The following is a 19,374-nucleotide window of genomic DNA, read 5'->3' as shown; positions in this document are numbered from 1 at the left end:
TCATGTTAGTCAACCTGCTGGAAGGTATACTCCTTAAAGTCTGGAACCTACTTTTCTGTCATTTTTACCATTGTATCCCCTGTGACAGGTATAATAATGAATAAAAAGCTCAGGTGTTCCTTAAAGGTAAATATTGTATTTTACTCCTAGAACCTGGTACAACTCAAACATTAGTGCTTAGAAAGATGACCAGGTGAGAGTTTGAGTTTGGAGTCCAGGGATCTGCCTTTCTCACATTAACCCCGTTTGGGCCACACAAGCAAATAATATCTTGAGCACCATGATAAAACAGAGAGAATGTGTGTTTTAGAGTCAAGATCTGATTTCAAATCCCATTTACTTATTAATTCAAAAAGGTTTTTTGGGTGCCAGACCCTGGACTGGGCGTGAAGAGACAGCAGCAAACAGTAAGCGTGCCTGTCTTCAAGAACTTGACATTTGGAAGGGGGCATCTCTGGAGGCAGTGAACCTCCTTAATGGTAGGCATTCTAGATGGTTTACAAAATTCTAAGACTTTTCTATATTCTCTCTCTTAGACATGCAGAGAGTGGTTGATGGTGCCCTCTCCTGCCTCCTTAAGACTCCTCCTGAACTTGGACACACATGCTTTTTTCTGTGTGTTAATGAAATTGCAAAGATTGGAGATTAGTCCCTCATGATATGGCAAGGGCTCAGCAAACACTAAAGCAATAAAGTTAAAGCGGGTGACAGCACAGAGTTTCATAAGTATTAAACGTTAATTTGGGGCTTTTATATGAAACCCCCCAAAGGTCCTGATAATAAATTCTCATTCTCTTTTCCACAGCCACTCCTCCTTCCCCATCCCAAACTCTTCTGCACTTCAAAGCTCCCTGGGCCCCCAGAGCAGCTCTCTGGCCATGAGCAGGGCAGTGAGTAGGGGAACTGGCAGATTTAGAGCCCTGTCCTCTCCCCTTTCAGTGTGAGACCGCCTGTCAACTTAGGTCACTGTCCTCTGGATGAAGGCACATTTTAAAAACACCCTGAGCCAATGACTCTAGACATGTTGGTCTCCTGTTAATATAGGATAATAAATTTCTAAATTCGGCAATGACAAATAGCCCTTTGCAAGTTATTAATACTTCATAAAACAAAATATTTCAACTTTTGTTTCATTCCTGGCTTTCTCTTGCCCTCTTCCTTCTATTGTTCTGTCATTCTCCCGGTTTTTCTGGTCCCTTCTTACATCTGTCTTTTCTCAGGCTCTCTTCAAAGTGGTAAGCTCGGTTGTTAAAATGTTGTGCCAACTATGCAGTTGGCTAATTGATACCTTGATAACCTCTTGAAATTCCAAATGGAGTTTTAAAAAATTGCTTGTCTTTGTTGTGACCGTTGTGGATTGCTTCGGGATTTCTTTTACCGTCGAGTTAAAGGGGACTTTGTAATCTGTAATTTTTTTCTCGAAGGCTATGTTTTATTTGCTTGCTCCTTCCTTTTTGTCCTTTGTTCCTCTTCTAAGCTTTTTTCCCACCTCTTTTCCTTTCCCATTTACTCTGAAGCTTCTCCCCTGCTGCTCGCTCCCCCTTCTCTTCTGTTTGTCTCCACCTTCCCCTCGTCTCTCTTTCTGGTGTTGATTTTCTCATTGGTGAGCTTTCATATTACAGGAGGAAAAAAGGGTTCTGCTATTTCATTGGAACCCCTAGCAGACCAGCTGTGGTTAGAAGCTATCAGGGTTTCCATGAAGGGTTCTTTTAAAGTTTGTCTAATGTGATTTAAGGAAAAAAAAAGAAAAGGAAAAACCTTTACAAGAGAGGACAATCTGGAATCCTTAAAAGAAGCATGTAAAAATCGCTTATGCAAATATACATTTCCTTTATACAGCTAGCGTCAGCCTAAATGCTTCTCTCTGCTGTCCTGAGTCCAGTTCCCTGTACATTTGAGTTCAAGGACACATGCTACATTTAAGCTCCCGTCTCTCCTTTTCGAACGAACGTACGCATCCTACAAGTCCTAGCACTTGCTCTTTTAAGCAGACGTCACTAGCACTTTCCTGTCTCTTCTTAATTCTCCGTGTTTTATAGCCTTCCAGGGAGAGAGGAGCCTGACTGCTTAAGTACCCCTCAAGGCAGGATGGACAGCGTCTCCAAATATCTAACAGATGTCACGCTGTATCTCAGGATGAATCCATTATGGATTCGGAACTCTCGCTATGGGAACTTCGGCCAGGTTTCCTTTCATACTTGTGAGGAGGAAATGGACTAAGCATCGGTGAGGGGACAAGATAATAACAATAAACAGGCCCGGGCTTCAAGTGAGGCAGCAATAACAAAAACACTCCCCAGCCCCCTTGACAGTGGCAATCCCTCCAGCGCCAGGTTGCAAATCACTTTCTGTTTCCTTCTCCCTGAGCTCACACACATTCAGAGTCACAGGATCTGAAAACGTGCCCGTTTGCATTCTTGTTCAAGGAAATATTTGGATAAGAGAGACAGGACTAAAGAAATTCCAAGTCATCTTGGAGGAAGTTCTCAAAAGTGACGGTAAGTTGGGCTGGGAAGCAAGAGGGGCAAGTGAAATCTTCGGTCCTGTCTGATCAGAGCCACTCACAGCCTCGAAAGCAGGCCCTCATGGCAACGGGTGCCAGAAGCGTAGTTTCCATGTTTGAAGCAGAATCCATTGCCTCTCCCTCTCCTTCCAAACCTGCAGTCTCCCATCCAGTTTACCGAATCCGTCACTGTCATATGCATTTTTCTAAAGCTCTTTACTTTCTCCACTGCCTTGGATATTTTCAGGAAGTTGGTGTGATAAAAATAGAGGAATTAGTTTATCCAACATTATGTTTTGAATGCCTGCCTGAGGACTACAGAGAACAGTGAGCAATGGTGGTGTCCAGTGTAGCAGGAAAACGGTCATGCGAACGAATACAAGGAAATGTGAGAAGTGCCGTCACAGAGCTCTTGTGTGTTGCTATCATGGAGAAGAAGAGAAGAGGTATTAACTCAATAGGAGGGGTGAGGGTAGGGAATCTCAGGGAAGGCTTCATGGAAGAGGTGACATTTGAGCTAAATTCCCAAGGGTCGGTAGTGTTTTCTCAGACGAGGAGGCTACTCACCCAAACATAGAGGTATGAGAAATCATGGTGTTTAATGAAATGCTGATGAATTCCAGGTCAAAGCAGAGGGCACAGGGGAAGTGTATTTGTGGAGTTTACGGGTAAAGTTCAGAAGATGACAGGCTTTGTACACCATGCTGAGGATTTGGATGTTATCCTACAGGAGAGAGAAGCCTACTGTTCGGTGGTCTCTCCTGACTTACTAAATGAAGTTGCAAATATTTAGCCTGATATTCTGCACGCTCCAGAATTGGGATCCAATCTGTTTTTCTGACTTGATTTCCCAACATTCATTTGCTGGGAGAACATATCAAGGAAGGCTAATTGCTCTCCCTGTTTTCCCAATTCTCTCTCATGGCTCAAGCTTTCTGGTCTGCATTGACAAGCCTCTTAACACTTCTGGTCCAAAGTCTCCCATGGCCCAACTACTCCGTGCTCCTTGGTCATCACCCGAATTGAGTAGACTCTCTTTGTTCTTGGAGATTTCATATGACCCTGAGTTTATTTCTGTTATTTCATGTATTTCTACAGTATGCTCTATTTGTTTGCTAGTCTTCTCTCCCTTCCAGTCCCTTTATTAACTAAGAGGTAATCTTATTGAGAGCTGAGATTCTCATTCGTATTTCTGTCCCCATTCATACCTCTCATTATAGTTGTAAAGTAAGTTTATTTTTTTCAAATTAAAGATTTTTACCTCAGCTGAATTTCCCTAATTACATGAAATAAAGTGGATACTTAGAGCACATGGGTGGAGAATCCAAACCAAAGTGTCTATTTTGGCCATGGTATCAGGCCATTGCTAAGTAAAATCTCATGACAGTATTAACTTAGATGAGATTTACTAATTGAACAAAGGAAAACACATATAAAGTTTTATGCTCCCAAATATCATATCCATCAGTAAATCTTGGTTATGTTTGGCACATCTCAAAGAGCCCAGGGGATTGTAAAGATATTATCAATAAGATTCTATAAGCTTATATCCTGCTATTAATTTTTATACCAAATTCCTATCAGCTTTAATGAGAATTCTGATTTTTTAAAAAAGACTATGACTCCATAAAAGTTTTAAGTGATTTTGTTTTTAGTTCTTTGGTGAGGTATGTGTACGTGCAACAGAAAAATACTTTTGGGCATATTTATGGACCATATGTATTTATTCATCTAGAGACATTTGAGTGAAAACTTCCCTCAAAGACCACAAACATGAAATATTTGTGGTCTTTTATATTACATGAATGTTTGCACCATTAACATTTTGTTCCTCAGTGTGACTATCATTATGATATTTATTTGGTGTTTGAGCTAAAATGAGGACATCTATTAAAAAATAGAATTGTTTCAACTCTACATGGTTCTTAAGGATCAAGGTTATAGCCATTTGACTCATGTGGAACCAAATGATGAAGAGGTGAAGCTAATTGCTTGAGAGCATGCAAGGTAATTTGGGGAATGTTTTTATCTGGAAAGACTCTAGCACAGCCCTCAGTAGTGGTTCAGTCCCACGTCCAGTTGGTTTGCCTGGCCATCCCGAGCCCCACTGATCCTCCCAACTCTATATTGCCTCTCTGGCTCTGTGTCTCTCTTCTGTTTTGTGGACATTGGTCATCTCCCCATCTAGACTGTAAGTTCGTTTAGAGATATGAAAAGTGCTCATGTTCATTGAGCACTTAGTATGTGCCAGGTGCCAGGGATGGTGAATGGAATAACCCAGTGCAGTACCCTCGCAAAATCTGTGGGCGAGACAGGAAAGTGAACCAACAGCTGTAGTCTGGAGGGAAGAGTGCTTTGTGGAGGAAAGCATGGGGTGTCATTGGCTCGCAGAGAGGATTCTGCTCACACACACAAGCTATTTCCATTGATGCAACAGAAGCTCACAGAGGGCAAGTAACTTGTCCAGTGTCATGGCCCAGTAAACGGCACTTGCAGGAATTGAACCCCAACGGCAAAACCCCAGATCCTAGGCTTTTCTCTCTATCAAGTTACCCACCTTGTATACCTAAGGTGTCTTCAGTGGGCATTCCGCACATAAACAGCAGTCAGCGGTACATAGGAAATGGGTGTTTTATGGAGTTACTGAATAGGAGGTGACGTGGTTTCTTACTGTATTTCATGCCAAATATTAAAGTAATGCTAAATGACTCACCAAAGCATTTGCGTGTTTTCAAAAGGTGAAAACTACCCCAGAGGCATGATTTTCTAGAATGAGGGAGGGGGACGTTTAGGACAGACTATCACTCTATTTTTCTTGTGCCAATAAAATCAAAAGAAAGAAACAAACAAGGCCACTGTTACCCCACAGGGATGGAAGTGGGGCAGAACCGGGGTCTTGCAAGGAGTGATGGGGAGAAGGCCGTTGCAAAATTAGCATGGGGTCAGCTACTTCTATCTCTATCAATTTCAGCTCTGTTTTTGTGGGTATCGGGGAAGATTCCAGTGCAGGGTGCATTTTGGACATAAGTGGCCCATTTTTTTTTTATGGCCATTGCTCCATCATTAACCCTCCCACTTAGTCCTGGAAATGCAAAGCCCAGCATCTTCCATCTGCTCCACGTTATTTATGATGATGCCTCCAATTATGTCCAATTGAGTTGCTGTCGATGATTAAAGGTAATAGGTAATAATAACTTGGCCTCATCATTACCACCATTATTATTAGGTCATTGATTGCAATAATTTCTAAAATTACCCCTTGGAATAAAATATGTTAAGCACCTGGTTTATCCTTTTTAGGAACATCTGCTCTAAATGTGTGATAGTGTAGGACTGAACGTGTCTCGCCCAGAAAGGAAAGCAAACAGTGTTGACATTGGGAGTCTTGTCTGTGCTGGTATGAATATATTGAGAGATGATGAGAGGATGAAATAACGATGTCTCAAGTTCAGTGCTGGAATTAGAGCTATTTAAGAAAAGGGGGAAGAAATACACACGTGAACACGCGAACACACACACACACACACACACACACACACACACACACACACTTCTGAATATTCTGCAGCTACTGCAAACTTTGCTCCATCTTCACAGTGGCCCAAACTGGGCCATGTCTCTCCTGGCCAGAATAAGCAGGCCATCGGGTGTGTGGTGAGTGGGAGGGATGAGAAGGCAGGAGAGATGACAGAGCCATATATGGAGGTGGGGAGGGAGGTGGTTTATAGTAAATCCTTTGAGGAGGATTCCTTTCCTAACACCGTGTTCCTGCCTAGGTTCTGGAAATCTCACCACTGGCTTTTTATTTCTTTTGATTAAGTGTTGCCTTCTTGAGGCTCCTCTTTGGGAGTGAGTGTCTGCCATGAGAATGGGGAGGTGCACTGTGTGTTTATAATGCTCACGCTTTAATTCAAGACATACTTCCCATCTTTAAGGGTTGGAAGGCACTGTGGAGACAGACACTGCATCTTGGTGGTGCACACTACTAGGGAAATATAAGCTCTGGAATAGTACTTAAAATATAGCTATTTCAAGCTTTTAGCCTGCCTACCCTCTCTAGTGTGATAGCTACTAGCCACATGTGGCTATTTGTAGTTAAATTAAGGAAAATGAAATAAAATGAAAAACTCATTTTGTCAGTTGCACTGATCTCATTTCAGAAGTTCAGCATCCAGTTGTATCTAGTGCTACCATTTTGGTCAGTGAAGATGTAGAACATTTCCTTCATAGTAAGTGCTATGGAACAGTGCTGATAGAACATTAGAAATATTTATTAAGTAAGGATTGAGCGTGGTAAACATCCGCTAGGTGCTAATTGCTGACTTGCTGTAGGAGCCCCAGAAAAGTTTGGGTAACTGAACCATGAATAACCCATCACAGCTCTGTAGGACTCTTAAAAAAATCTTAAAAAAAAAAAAGACAAACAGGATATACATCTCTGTTACCAATATATAACTAAATGAGTGTTTAAGAGTGATCTGCTCTCATATTTGTTATCTCATTTACTACTCATAATAGTACTGAGAGAATGGATTATGCCCATTTTATAAATGAATAAACAGGCCCAGAGAGGTTAATTTATCCAAAGCCACACAGACTACCAGTGGCAGTTAGCTTGCCATAATAAGGGTAGAGCCAGTCAGCCCTTTAAAATCCTATTTCAGTGCCTTCTCCAAAATATCCTACATACCTACATGGAAATATATACACACACGTATATATGTATTTACATTATATATGTATTTGTATGTGATATTTTTTACATGCATTATATATGTATTTATATATTTCATAGATAATATATGTTACATATCTAAAAATGTAAGTATGTACTCTTTTCATAGAAAGTATTATGCCTCAGATGAACTCAGTTATATCATGAGCAGACCACATGCAAATTAAATCTGGAAAATGAAGAGAAAAAATTCTGTAATTTAAAATTCTGAATTTAGTTGCTGTGCCAAATCTCTGACACTGGGTCAACAAAATGCAATTCAACAGCTATTAATCAAATGGTGATTTAAAAATATTCATTGAGTTCAACACAAAATAGACTTTCTAATTTCATAAGTGTTACCACATTTTGGAATCACAGCAGTGGAAGTTTAACTTCCTTTTTCATTTAAATCTTTAAGTTTTTCTCTTGACTTTGACCAGCATCAGTTCTCTGCCATCAAGCATGGCTGTGAACTGCTCTGCCCAGATATGGGTGTCTCCCGGACCCCGGGGCCATGACGCCTCTGGTTTTTCAGGGGCTTTGCGTATAAACCTTCTGATTGCATTCACAGAAACCAAGGAATATATATGTCATTGGTATACAAGTACTTGTGGAACTTCTATGTGACTCCAGGGGTATGATTTGGCCCTGGCATCCAGTCCCTTTAATACTTTCAGGGTCCCCGAAGAATGTCATATTTCAGGAAAGAGCTCTAGTCACGTTGTATCATTAACTTTATATGGAGTGTTGTGGAATAACATTTAGTTTGATTCTGAGAGAATAAAGGTGTAAATCCACATGCATAATTTAAAAGTAAAAAGCCCCTTTTCTGGTACCACATAAATACGTGCCAGGTGTGAAAGGAGAACTGAAATGGTCTCCAAGGATGTTCTCAAGAAGGCGGCTGAGCTTTCTCCAGCAGCTACTCCCAGCCCCTGGGGCACGCCTGTGAGTGGCCGCCCCTTCTCACAGTGCATCTGATGCTGCTCCTAGGGATTTTTCAGAGATCCCCTTCATTCTCCTCACCTGCTCTTTCTCAACCGAAAGTAAAAAATCGAAAGTGAATTTCTGGAGGCTCAGACTGGGACACCTTGCTGTCCTTATTGGGTCGTGATGCAGAAAGGACAGAGAAGATAGTTACAAAAGTTCTCTATTAGCTTCTGTGCTAGGCTGGTTTAAGGGAGTCATTTCCTTATTTGCAAAAGAGTTTAAGCTTCAGCTGAGGGTGGAATGCTAAGAAAGTCAACGATAAGATGGAGATTTCTGGACTATCATTCTAAAACAGTGGATGAGGAGTTTGACCAACATAGAACCATGGGATGCAGGTGTATCAGAAAGCATCTGTGTCCACATCCCCTTCCTCTGTCCTCCATCAGGCATCCTTGTCTCTGACGTGGATTTCTATTTCTTCTAGCCACATACAGAGGCAGTTCACTGCATACTTGGGCCTACCCTCAAGAAGTATGATGGGCAAAGTTCCCTCCGGCTCCTCCAGACCCCCACTTCTGGACCCTCTTTCCCCCTCCTTAGGGTCCTCACCTTCTTTCTTACCTCACTGTCTCTACTTCTCTAGGTCACCCCTGTCATAGAGGGCAAGAATATAAGGATTTCTTCATAGTTAAGTGTTAGGGACTTACCAGGGCCTTTACCTGGGAATGTCAGCATTTAAAGGGATAAACCAGCAAGGGAAATGATTTGTTGAAAGCAATGAGTAAAGTCAGGGTTTCAGGAATTGTATAGACCATGAATATGAGAGAAGCTGCGGGTGAAGATCTTGGCCAATATTGGGAAGCTCCCATAAATGAGATTGCTGTCTTCTAAGCCATTGTCTGGCTGAGGGGAGGGGGCTTCTGTGGGACCCAAGCATCAGTCAAGAGGACCTGGATGAAAAGTCTGCAGTGGGGGAGGCCCACAGCCACAGAGCACTTGGAAGAAGAATAGGAACATGTGGTCCACTTGTGATCTGTGTTTACTCGTCTGTCTGGTGTGTCTGAGGAGAAGGTGCAGGCCAGCCAGAGGTCGGCGAGTCAAAACCCTTTGAAGACAGACCCAGCTTCTGAAATGGATCTGGCATTCCTTCGCTGGCTCAGTGTCCCACAGTAGTCTGCATCCTTCCCAGCCCATCACCTTCTACATGTGTCCCTGGTAGAAATGCAGGTGTACAAAACTGTGATGTTCTCAAAGTTTCTGGAGGCAAACACTTACTCTCTTGAGCCCCTTCCTGCCCAATAGCAGGAACTTTAGTCACTTCTAGGCAGGTTTAAATTGAAGCCCAGTCATTCAGTGTTCTTCCCCTCATCCTTTGTAAGCCCAGATTGGCATCTAAGTGTTTTTGGAGGGGTTGGTATGCAGATGATGGCGTTAGGGCAAGGGGCTGGCATAGTTGTCCTTGACTTTTGTGGTCACCAATGAGGTTTACCTCATGCACAATGACATTGACCTGTGTCTCTCCTGCTGGTGTCCGGGACCTATCCAGGATCTATCCATGGCCTCAGGTTTGTCCCACCCATCACTGCTGCTGATGGCCCCTTACCAGTCCTCCCTCCCTCAAGGACACAGGTTATGCTGGGATGCTCTCCCGCCTCCCTAGGGCTGGAGGACATTCAGAAGATGGTCTTAGTCTCTTTCTTTCTGACTGGTCCCAACTTTCCCTCCTACTTCACTGCACTGGGGTTGGAGAGGTCACATCAGAGGGGCTCTCCACTCAGCCTGCTGGACAGGAAGTGAGATTCCATTCCCCTGTGGTTACATTTTATATCAGCTTCCTCTGGGGCTAGGCCAGGCCATATATGAAGGGAAGATGGAAATACGCATCCTTCCTCTGAGATCTGCAACAACTACTAAATCTTGCCCCCTTTTCCATCTCAATTCTCTTGTTCCTCCAGCAGTTCAAAGCTATGTAATTTCTGGAGAGAAATCTGCCTTCTTCCTTATACTACTATTTATAGTATAAGACTTGTATTCTGATTCTATCCAAGTTGCTGAAGACTCAGAAAACCTTTTCTCTAGCATAAAAGTCTGGCTCTCACAATGAAAACCTTGGCTCTCAAGGTTATGCTCTGTTTCTAGAGTATATTTTAGAAATATAAAGTCAACATCTGATTCTTTCATTCTCTGCATTTTCTCCTTCCCTAGAGCACTAGGTTCCATTCAAAAACAAAAGCCTAGTTTTTTAGGGATTGATGCTATGAAGAAAACTTTTTAATAATGCCTTGGTTACTATTTCAGAGAGTTACCCTGCTATGCTCAGAATTGCTACAATTTGCTTTGCTCATTTTAGCAATGATCAGATTTTCATGAGCATTGGGGAAGGAAGGTAGACCATTAGGAGTACCAAGGAGATAAAAAAAAAAAAAACAAAAAAAAGGAAGATTCCAAAAAATGGATAGTGAGTAGACATTGAAATTATCTTTATGACTATGGATCTTTGTAAAGAGCATCATGAAAAAAATGAGAGGCAAACTAATCCTACCATTTAGTATCCATATCACATTGACAAGACTTACTAGTTTCTTCATCCATGAAATGGGTATAATACTTACCTGCCTTGGGGCACGTAGGTCGCTCAGTTGGTTAAGCATCTACCTTCAGCTCAGGTCATGATCTCAGAGTCCTGGGATTGAGCCCTGAGTTGGGCTCCCTGCTCAGTGGGAAGCCTGCTTCTCCCTCTCCACACCCCCCCCCCCACTGTTCATGCTCTCTCTCAAATAAATAAATAAATAATTTAAAAAAATAATACCTGCCTTATCTTCAGAAGTACATGTGCACATAGAAATCTGAGGAGGTATTATTTTTTAATAAGTGTTGTTCTGTGTAGAGCAGACATAACTAGGCCTAACAATGGTTGTATGAAACATGATAATTAAGGAGGACCATGTTCCTTAAATGATGGTTGATCTCGTTTTCAACTTTAAGGACAGTTACTTTCTTGACAGTCTCAATATATCTTTTTCTCTCTCTTTCTCTTTCCTTCTTTTCTTTTTTCCCCCAGGAAGAATTTAGCAGTGCCCGCTGTAATATGGTCATTGCATGGTATTCGTCTCCAAAGCTGACATGCAACTAGAGTCTGTTGTGTTGGACTTCTGGCTGACTTATCAGTTACTGGGCACTAGAGAATGATGAGTGCTTGGTAAAGAGGATGTACCCCACAGTGGATTGTGGGGAGTAAAAATAAAAGGGTAATAATATGGTCCTTGCCCTTGAGAGGTTCCAGGTTCTACTAGGGAGACATTGTTCAATCATTTATTCATTCAACAAATATTTATCAAGTCCTCTCATGTGCCAAGCACTATTCTAGGTGCTAAGAATACAGCAGCGAACAAAATTTACATTTCAGGGAGACTTGACCAAAATGCATAAAACAAGAGTATTCAAAATATAATTAATGGCTATTATATGGTCTGAAGGATCACTGCTATAGGAATGAATGTGGAGGTGTTGTTTCCAGAATACAAACTTCAAGGAATTACATTTTGAACTGGAGTTTGAAGTTTGGGAGAAATCCTTCAAATGGTAGGCAGGAAGAAATTGAAGGAAATGACTCAAGAGTAAACATGGTTATTTTGGAGACATGGGGGAACCTTTCTTTTTAATATATATATATATATATATATATATATATATATATATATATATAAACATATAATGTATTATTTGTTTCAAGGGTACAGGTCTGTGATTCATCGGTCTTACACAATTCACAGCGCTCACCATAGCACATACCCTCCCCAATGTCCATCACCCAGCCACCCCATCCCTCCCACCCCCGTCCCCTCCAGCAACTGTCAGTTTGTTTCCTGAGATTAAGAGTCTCTTATGGTTTGTCTCCCTCTCTGGTTTTGTCTTGTTTCATTTTTCCCTCCATTCCCCTATGATCCTCTGCCTTGTTTGTCAAATTCCACATATCAGTGAGATCATATGATACTTGTCTTTCTCTCATTGACTTATTTCACTTAGCATAATACCCTCTAGTTCCATCTATGTTGTTGCAAATGGCAAGATTTCATTTTTTTTGATGGCTGCATCATATTCCATTGTGTATATATATGCCACATCTTCTTTATCCATTCATCTGTTGTTGGACATCTAGGCTCTTTCCATAGTTTGACTATTGTAGACATTGCTGCTATAAACATTGGGGTGCAGTTGCCCCTTCGGATCACTATATTTGTATCTTTGGGGTAAATACCCAGTAGTGCAATTGCTGGGTCATAGGGTAGCTCTATTTTCAACTTTTTGAGGAACCTCCATACTGTTCTCCAGAGTGGCCGCATCAGCTTGCATTTGGGGGAGACTTTGGAGAGGATTGGGGCATTTGACTAGAGAAAAAATGTGGAAGATGGAGAAGTTTAATTTTAATGGGTTGGGAGTAAAGGGCCATGGAATGTTTTGGGTGTGGTGGCAGTAGGGTGTTGGGGATATAAGGGTGATATGATGAATCTTGTTGTTAAAGAATATGGATTTGGTGTATTAAAGATTCAGGCCACAGAAAGGATTGCACATATGTTGTCATTCCCAAAGGTCTACTACATGCCATGAAAAAGATTGGAAATTACCAGGACAATTGTTTATTTGTATAATGGTGATAAGTCTAGATAAAAAATAAATAAATAAATCCCCTGAAGTCCAGATTATTTAATTAATTGGACAATCTTATTGTTAGCCCCATCTAGTTTATACAGATACATATAGCTCTGTACAACCACCTTCATGACATTCATATGTGGGTCAGTTGATGTGGATTTAATGAACTGATTTATGATTTTTTACTTAGAGTTACCAAGTCATGTTTCCATCGAACACCAGGGACTAACAATAGGAACTTCAACTTCTTAGGAAAAGTCTCACCACACATGGAGAAAAAGGGCTTGTGGTATCAACTTGGAACACTTTTCTTTTGCTTGATCCAGTGGCCAAGGGCAAACTGGTGACCAGGCATTATTTTTCAGAGACCCTTAAGGAACTTATCATTGAAAAGCTAATCACCCTTCTATTGAGAATGTAGACCACAGCAGCCATGGTGTTTATAAAGCCTTCATTGTATTCAGAGAGGAGGTTTCCTTTGCCACTAAAAACTAGGACTTGGTTAGGGATAATGTGGTTCAGGTTTTCCCATGATTGTATGGAAATTCCCTGGGTGAAATGTATGGGTCTGGGAAAGATCAGAACTGACAATGCTCGATGATTCTGATTTTCCTGTCCATCAGAATGGCTGGTGGTGTCTCCTTGGCTATCTGCTCATCAAGCTTTACGTTGGTAAAATCCTTAGCAGATAAAACAGTGCTTCTCGCTATGTGCTGTCATTGAAATCTAAAAGGAGTAGAATGTGTGTTTGGTCAATGGAACTGGCAAACAGAGCAGGCTTCTGGGGCATCTGGACATTGTTCATACTGAAACCTTTTATTTGTTCATTTGGAAACGAACAACCAGGAAAGCTTCTGCATTTGGGAGATATTTGCAAAACGAGTTCTTTCAGGTTGGGTTTGGCTACAGTCCCATGTGAAGCAGTCACACTTCTTACTTCTTACTCAACGGATTGTGGATAAACCAGGAAAGCTTTGGCTCTTCAAATTGTTTGATCTTTGTTGCATTGCCCGTTTTTGCAGATTCTGACATCTGGAATGAAAATTAGAACTACACATTTAATATTTCTGTTTAATGTTCATTATTGGTCTCCCCTGAAGATTGTTATTCAGGATTGGCTGCCAAAGACCTGCTATTCTAATTGACAGAATTCTTATCCGGCATTCTGGTTATTCTTTTCTCTCCCTGAGTAGACCAAGAAAGGAATAGTGCACTTCTCCAGTTTTCATTGAAAACAGTAAATCATCAGAGCTGTGTAAGTTGACATTTGTGCTGAGCATTTCATAAATGTTTGTTGAATGGGCCATTCTAGAGACTTCTAGAACATTTCTATGTAGAAAGTTCTTATTTACACTCTAGAAATTTTGGAAAATCAATATTCTAAACCCCAGACACATCATGTTATACATCTTGTTTCACTCAATTCTGTGAAGTTTAGTCAACAAATACTAGACATGTGTCTCCAGATGCTATTGGGAATGCAAAGGAAAAGAAGGAATAACTTTGACTCTTGAGGTATTGTATTAGTTTGCTATAACAAAATACTTTAGAAATAAAATACCACATAATCAAACAACAGAAATTTGTTTTCTCACAGTTCTGGAGGCTAGAAGTCCAAGATAAAGCTGATGGCAGATTTGGTTTCTTCTAAGCCTTTCTCCTTGGGTTGTAGACCACCACCTTCTCCTCTGCCTTCACATTATCTTACCTCTGTGTGCAGCCATTTCTGGTGTCTCTGTGTGTCCTAATCTCTTCTTAGAAAGATACCAGTCATTTTGTATTAGGGCGCACCCTATAAACTTCATTTTAACTTAATTACTTCTTTAAAGGCCCTATCTCTAAATACAGTTACATTGTGAGGAACCAGGGGTTAGGCTTCAACATGAATTTGGGGGGACACAATTTAGCCTATAAAAGTACTGTTTAGTGGTAGCTGAGAAGCTATACATTGAATGACTATTATACAAACATAGAATCAGCCAAATGTAGGAGCAAGGTTCTATGGGGATTTAGGGAAGAGAGTGCTCCCATCTGTTTGGGAGAACTGGGGAAACCTTTATGGATGAAATGGTTTTGAGATGGATGCTGAAGAATGGATTTTAAAGAATGAACTCTTAAACTGAATTATATAAAATGGCCATTTTAAAAATCAAAACAGTCAAATATCAGCAATTTCATATGGTATAACAACATGTTTCATTTCATACTACTGGTATAGGGGAAGGATTGGCAGGCTTTTTCTATAAAGAGCCAGATAGTAAATGTTTTAGGCTCTGTGGGCTCCACAACTACTCAACTCTGATATTATAATAGGTAAACATCCATGGACAATATGTAAACAAATGAGTATGGCTGTGTTCCAATAAAACTTTATTCACAAAAACAGGCCGCAGACATAATGAGTGAGTAGAAGAGTCAGGGCAAGAATGCAGGTCCCCTGACTTCCACACTAATGTCCTTTCTTCTATGCCATGCTAATTTTATTTTCTAGGAACTAGCAACATTCTAAGTAAATATGAGGTGTTTTTTTTTTGTTTAATTCATCAAAATCCATTTGAGAAAATAAAAACTAAAACTGCCCCCAACCCCTCCAAAAAAAGAGAGCAGGCTGGATTTGGCCCTGGGCCATCATTTGCTTAGGCTTTTCGTAGGGGAAACTTTAAACTTCCTAACTCTTCGATTTGTGGACATGCTTCTTCCCTGATGCTTTCACCCCCATGCGCCAGGCATGGAGTTCCTCCTCTGTGACATGATGATCCCCTCTTTTCCAAAGCAGAGCCTTCCAACATCCAGAGACTGGAGAGAACAGAAAATACCTTGGCTCCAACTCAATGTTGTCATGTGGTAACAGACCACAAACTTAAGCCACTTCCGTCTTGTCCCTTAACTCTTGGCACATGTGTGTTTTGTTTCTATTTTATTGGCTCCTGAGTGGAACTGCAAAAAGACTCATGGCCTCCTTTCATCCAGCGAGGGAAAACAGGCAACCACCTCTCCTCACAACGTTCTTGGTATCCCTGTTGCGGAAAGGGCTCTTTCACAATATCAGATTTTTCCAGATGACTGAGAATTTCCAGCAAATACAAACAACCCATTGTGTGTGTGTGTGTGACGGGGGGGAGAGGGGGATGTACTAAATGTACATAGATGCTTCTGTCTTTCACAGGGAGGACACTGACAATAACGTCACCTCCTAGAGAGGGCTAGGTGGCATCACTGGGGACCCCTCTCCTATTAGTTCTTCACAGGTGTTTAAAGAGTGGCTTCTCCCTGCCTTTCTAGAACTGGAGGTAGAACTGTGACCAGTCAAGGCAAGATTCTTTTTTTCATGGAGCTTTCGTTCAAAGGGGAGAAGACAGAAAATAAACAAGCAGAAAAGTATATAAATCATATAGTCTCAAATGGTAACTGTCATTTCTAAAGAGAATGGAATGGGGTAATGGGCTGCAGATTGGGGGTGGCTAGTTAACGAATGGCGAAGGGCTTTGAACAGAGTAGGGGCTGGCCATATGATGAGCTGCCTCTGAGCATGACGGGGGTGGGGTGGGGTGTGGTGGCGGGCGGCGCAAAATCGAGGCAAGGCTCTGACCTGAGGATGGGTGTGGTCCCGGAACAGCAAGGCCACAGCAGCCTTGAATGGAATGAGCTGGAGGGAGAGTCATGGAGAGCAAGGCTGGAAATCAGCTCTGAGACAGTGAGGCTCCAGGACACCCCGAGTAGCAGGACTCCATCCCAGATCCCAGTGGCCTCAGACTGAATGCTTTAAAGTCCTTATGTCCTTTTCATAATTTTTTTTTCTTTTCCTTTTCTATCAAGTTGGCCTTGTTTCTAATCTTGGAATAAGAAATTAGATAGTTGGTCTTATTTAAACCTGATGCAGAAGATCAAATTGGGCTCCAATGAGGGTGTGAGAGACTCTTCTATGAAAAAGTTCATGGAGAGTTTGAGAGCCCCTTGAACACTCAGTGTCTTTTCATACTGACCTCTCACTGTGTCTCCGCTAGGTAAGGCTGCTGAGTGTCTGACTTTTGGGTGAGAGTGAAAAAGCTGTAGGAACACAGTCCCCTTCCTTTACAGCCATATCTCCCACACTCCTGTGTCTTCAGAAAGAAATCTACCAGATTTCTAAAGGAAAACCATTGGTCATGTACAGCAATTACACCTTCTGGATTCCAAGTAAGCAAGAAAGACTGTGGTAGCTGAATATTGGGCTTAATGTCCATTTTGTTCTCCTCCTTCCTTTTTCTCCTTGAGTTCATATGAGGATTCATTATAGAAAACATCTTTTCTTTCTATTTCTTCTAATGCTGTTAGTAACAAGAAGATAACAAAATCATGTCTGTTTCTATCTTTATGGAAGAAGCAGCAGTTGAACAGGGCATGATTTCCATCGGGATGAGGAAGATGTAGAAGGTGAAAGGGCTTGCAGCCCTTAGAGCCTGAATGTCTCTGGGCCTGAGTATCCTTCTCTGTTGCTCTTTTCTCCCTCATATTCTTGTACCATGATGTTATACCATGGGATCCTGCCGATACTGATTTTTCCTTCGCAAATTCAGCTTTTGAAGCTCGATTTTCACTGTAAGTGTTCAGAAGCACTGAAGACCAGAATACTGTTTGGCAGGACCAACCTTGATATCACCACCAGGTGCAGGAGACAGCAGCTGTGAGTGACCTCAGGGACACATCATAACCCTCCTACATCCTCCCCAAGCCCCGCCCTGAAATCCTATCACAACAGCTATAATAATTGACTTCAAGTTTTTGTCTCACATTAAAATGTAAATATGCAGGGGAAGAGTAGTGCCTTACACTTTCTCTACACATTTATCCCTTGGGAGTTAGATACTTTATTGACATTAGGTTTTTATAGGAGGAAAAGAGGAAAGTGTGAGAACACTAGAATGCTTGAAACTCAGGAAGTTGGGGTTGAGATTGGGGGTGGTTTCTGGTGCAGGTGAAAGGAAGATGTGAGGGACATGGCTCAAAAAGAGAAGCCAGAAACACCAAAGACAAATTTGGCTAACTCCACAATGATCTAAAGCTCTGGCCTCAGGAAATACCACTGGGCTAACTCTTCTGTTCCTTGGCTCATTAATCGTGGTCTCCTTGCTTTATATTGCTTTCCTCCCCTCTGCCCAAGGCACCACATCCTAGCCAAGGACCTCGACCCCTGTGTGGTGCGATTTGCTAGGATTGCTGAGTCTGACTTTCAGAATCGTCTCAAGACTTGGTGCATTTGTTCTATTGTTTGGCTCCCCTTCAGTGCATATTATAAATAAAAGCTATCCTGACCCAGCTGACCATTTTCTGTTACTACTGTCCCCTCCTCCAGGCAGGTAATCCTTTTCCAAGTCACAAAGCTCTTCCCTGTCTCATCTATCTCTCTGTCTGGAGCCGGTTTTGTATCTTGCGCCCTCCATTACCCACCTTCAATGACTTCTCCTTGACCATTAATCCCAGATGTGGAATCTTGTCAAATCTTATTTAAAATCAAAGTACTCTTTATACAGCCACTAAATCTCCTTCATCTTTCATGACAGGGATATCTCAAGGAAACTCCATCCGATTTGTTCAACATGACCTCCTCTGCCTGGGTCCCTGCAGCCTTCCTTCAATAAAGTGGGCTTTTCCAGGTGTTCTCCTTTCACATCTTTTAAGAATGCTTCTAAGAACTCATCTACTACATCTCTTCTATTCCTAAACAAACCAGATGTTACCCAGGCTGATCTTCTATCTCCCTGCTTGTCTTAAGAGGGATCTTAAAAGAAATATGAAAGATGGATCTGGCTATTTTCAAATCCTTGGGAATTACTTCCAAATCAATGAATTTCAGTTACTGCCTCTTTACCTTGTCTGCTCTTCCCATGATTGTAAGTTTAAAAAAAAAAAAAACACAAAAAACCCCAGCAACAACAAAAAGATAAATAGCCATGTGTATTCTACTGTACTATATGATGTACTTATATTAGGTCATAGTTTTCTGAAGCTTGCCTCCAGGTCAGTTATACTCAAATGTAAATTTGGGATTTGAGGCAGCTCAGTACATTCCTCTCAATACATAACAAGCCTCAGTTCAGAACTAATTGAGAGATGAACATAGGTAACCTAGAATACAATATCACCTTTAACACTTTGAGTGAGTAGATTGATTTTCTATTGTTTTAATCCTGTATTCAATACACTTTTTAACTTAGTCTCTGGAACGGTTGGATAATCACAAGTTTCCTCCCTTGGGGCAAAACCTATGGCATGGAGTGAAATATACTCTCCTAGCAGCAAGCAGATCCCAAAGAGAGGAGAGAGATGCAAGGTGTGAGCCAAGTTCACTGCTCAGAAAAGGCATTTCTCCCTAAAGGAGTAGAATACATAAGGCATGGGGGAGGGGCTAAGGGAAGAATTCCTTGATATGGAGGTTCAAATGGTGGGGAGTAGGGTCTCCAGGAATGTCAGGTTGTGTAAGAATTAGCTGTTTGTTTTAAACTGCATGATTCCACAGGCCCAATCTTGATTCAAGATCTGTATCCAAATATATAAAAGAATCCCAAATGATCTGATGCAAGAGGTTAGTGAA

The sequence above is a fragment of the Callorhinus ursinus genome, unplaced genomic scaffold, assembly GCF_003265705.2.
Source record: "Callorhinus ursinus isolate GAN/ISIS: 27379988/994484 unplaced genomic scaffold, GSC_fseal_2.0 scaffold10, whole genome shotgun sequence".
Lineage (NCBI taxonomy): Eukaryota > Metazoa > Chordata > Mammalia > Carnivora > Otariidae > Callorhinus > Callorhinus ursinus.
Note: the sequence above shows the minus strand (reverse complement) of the source record.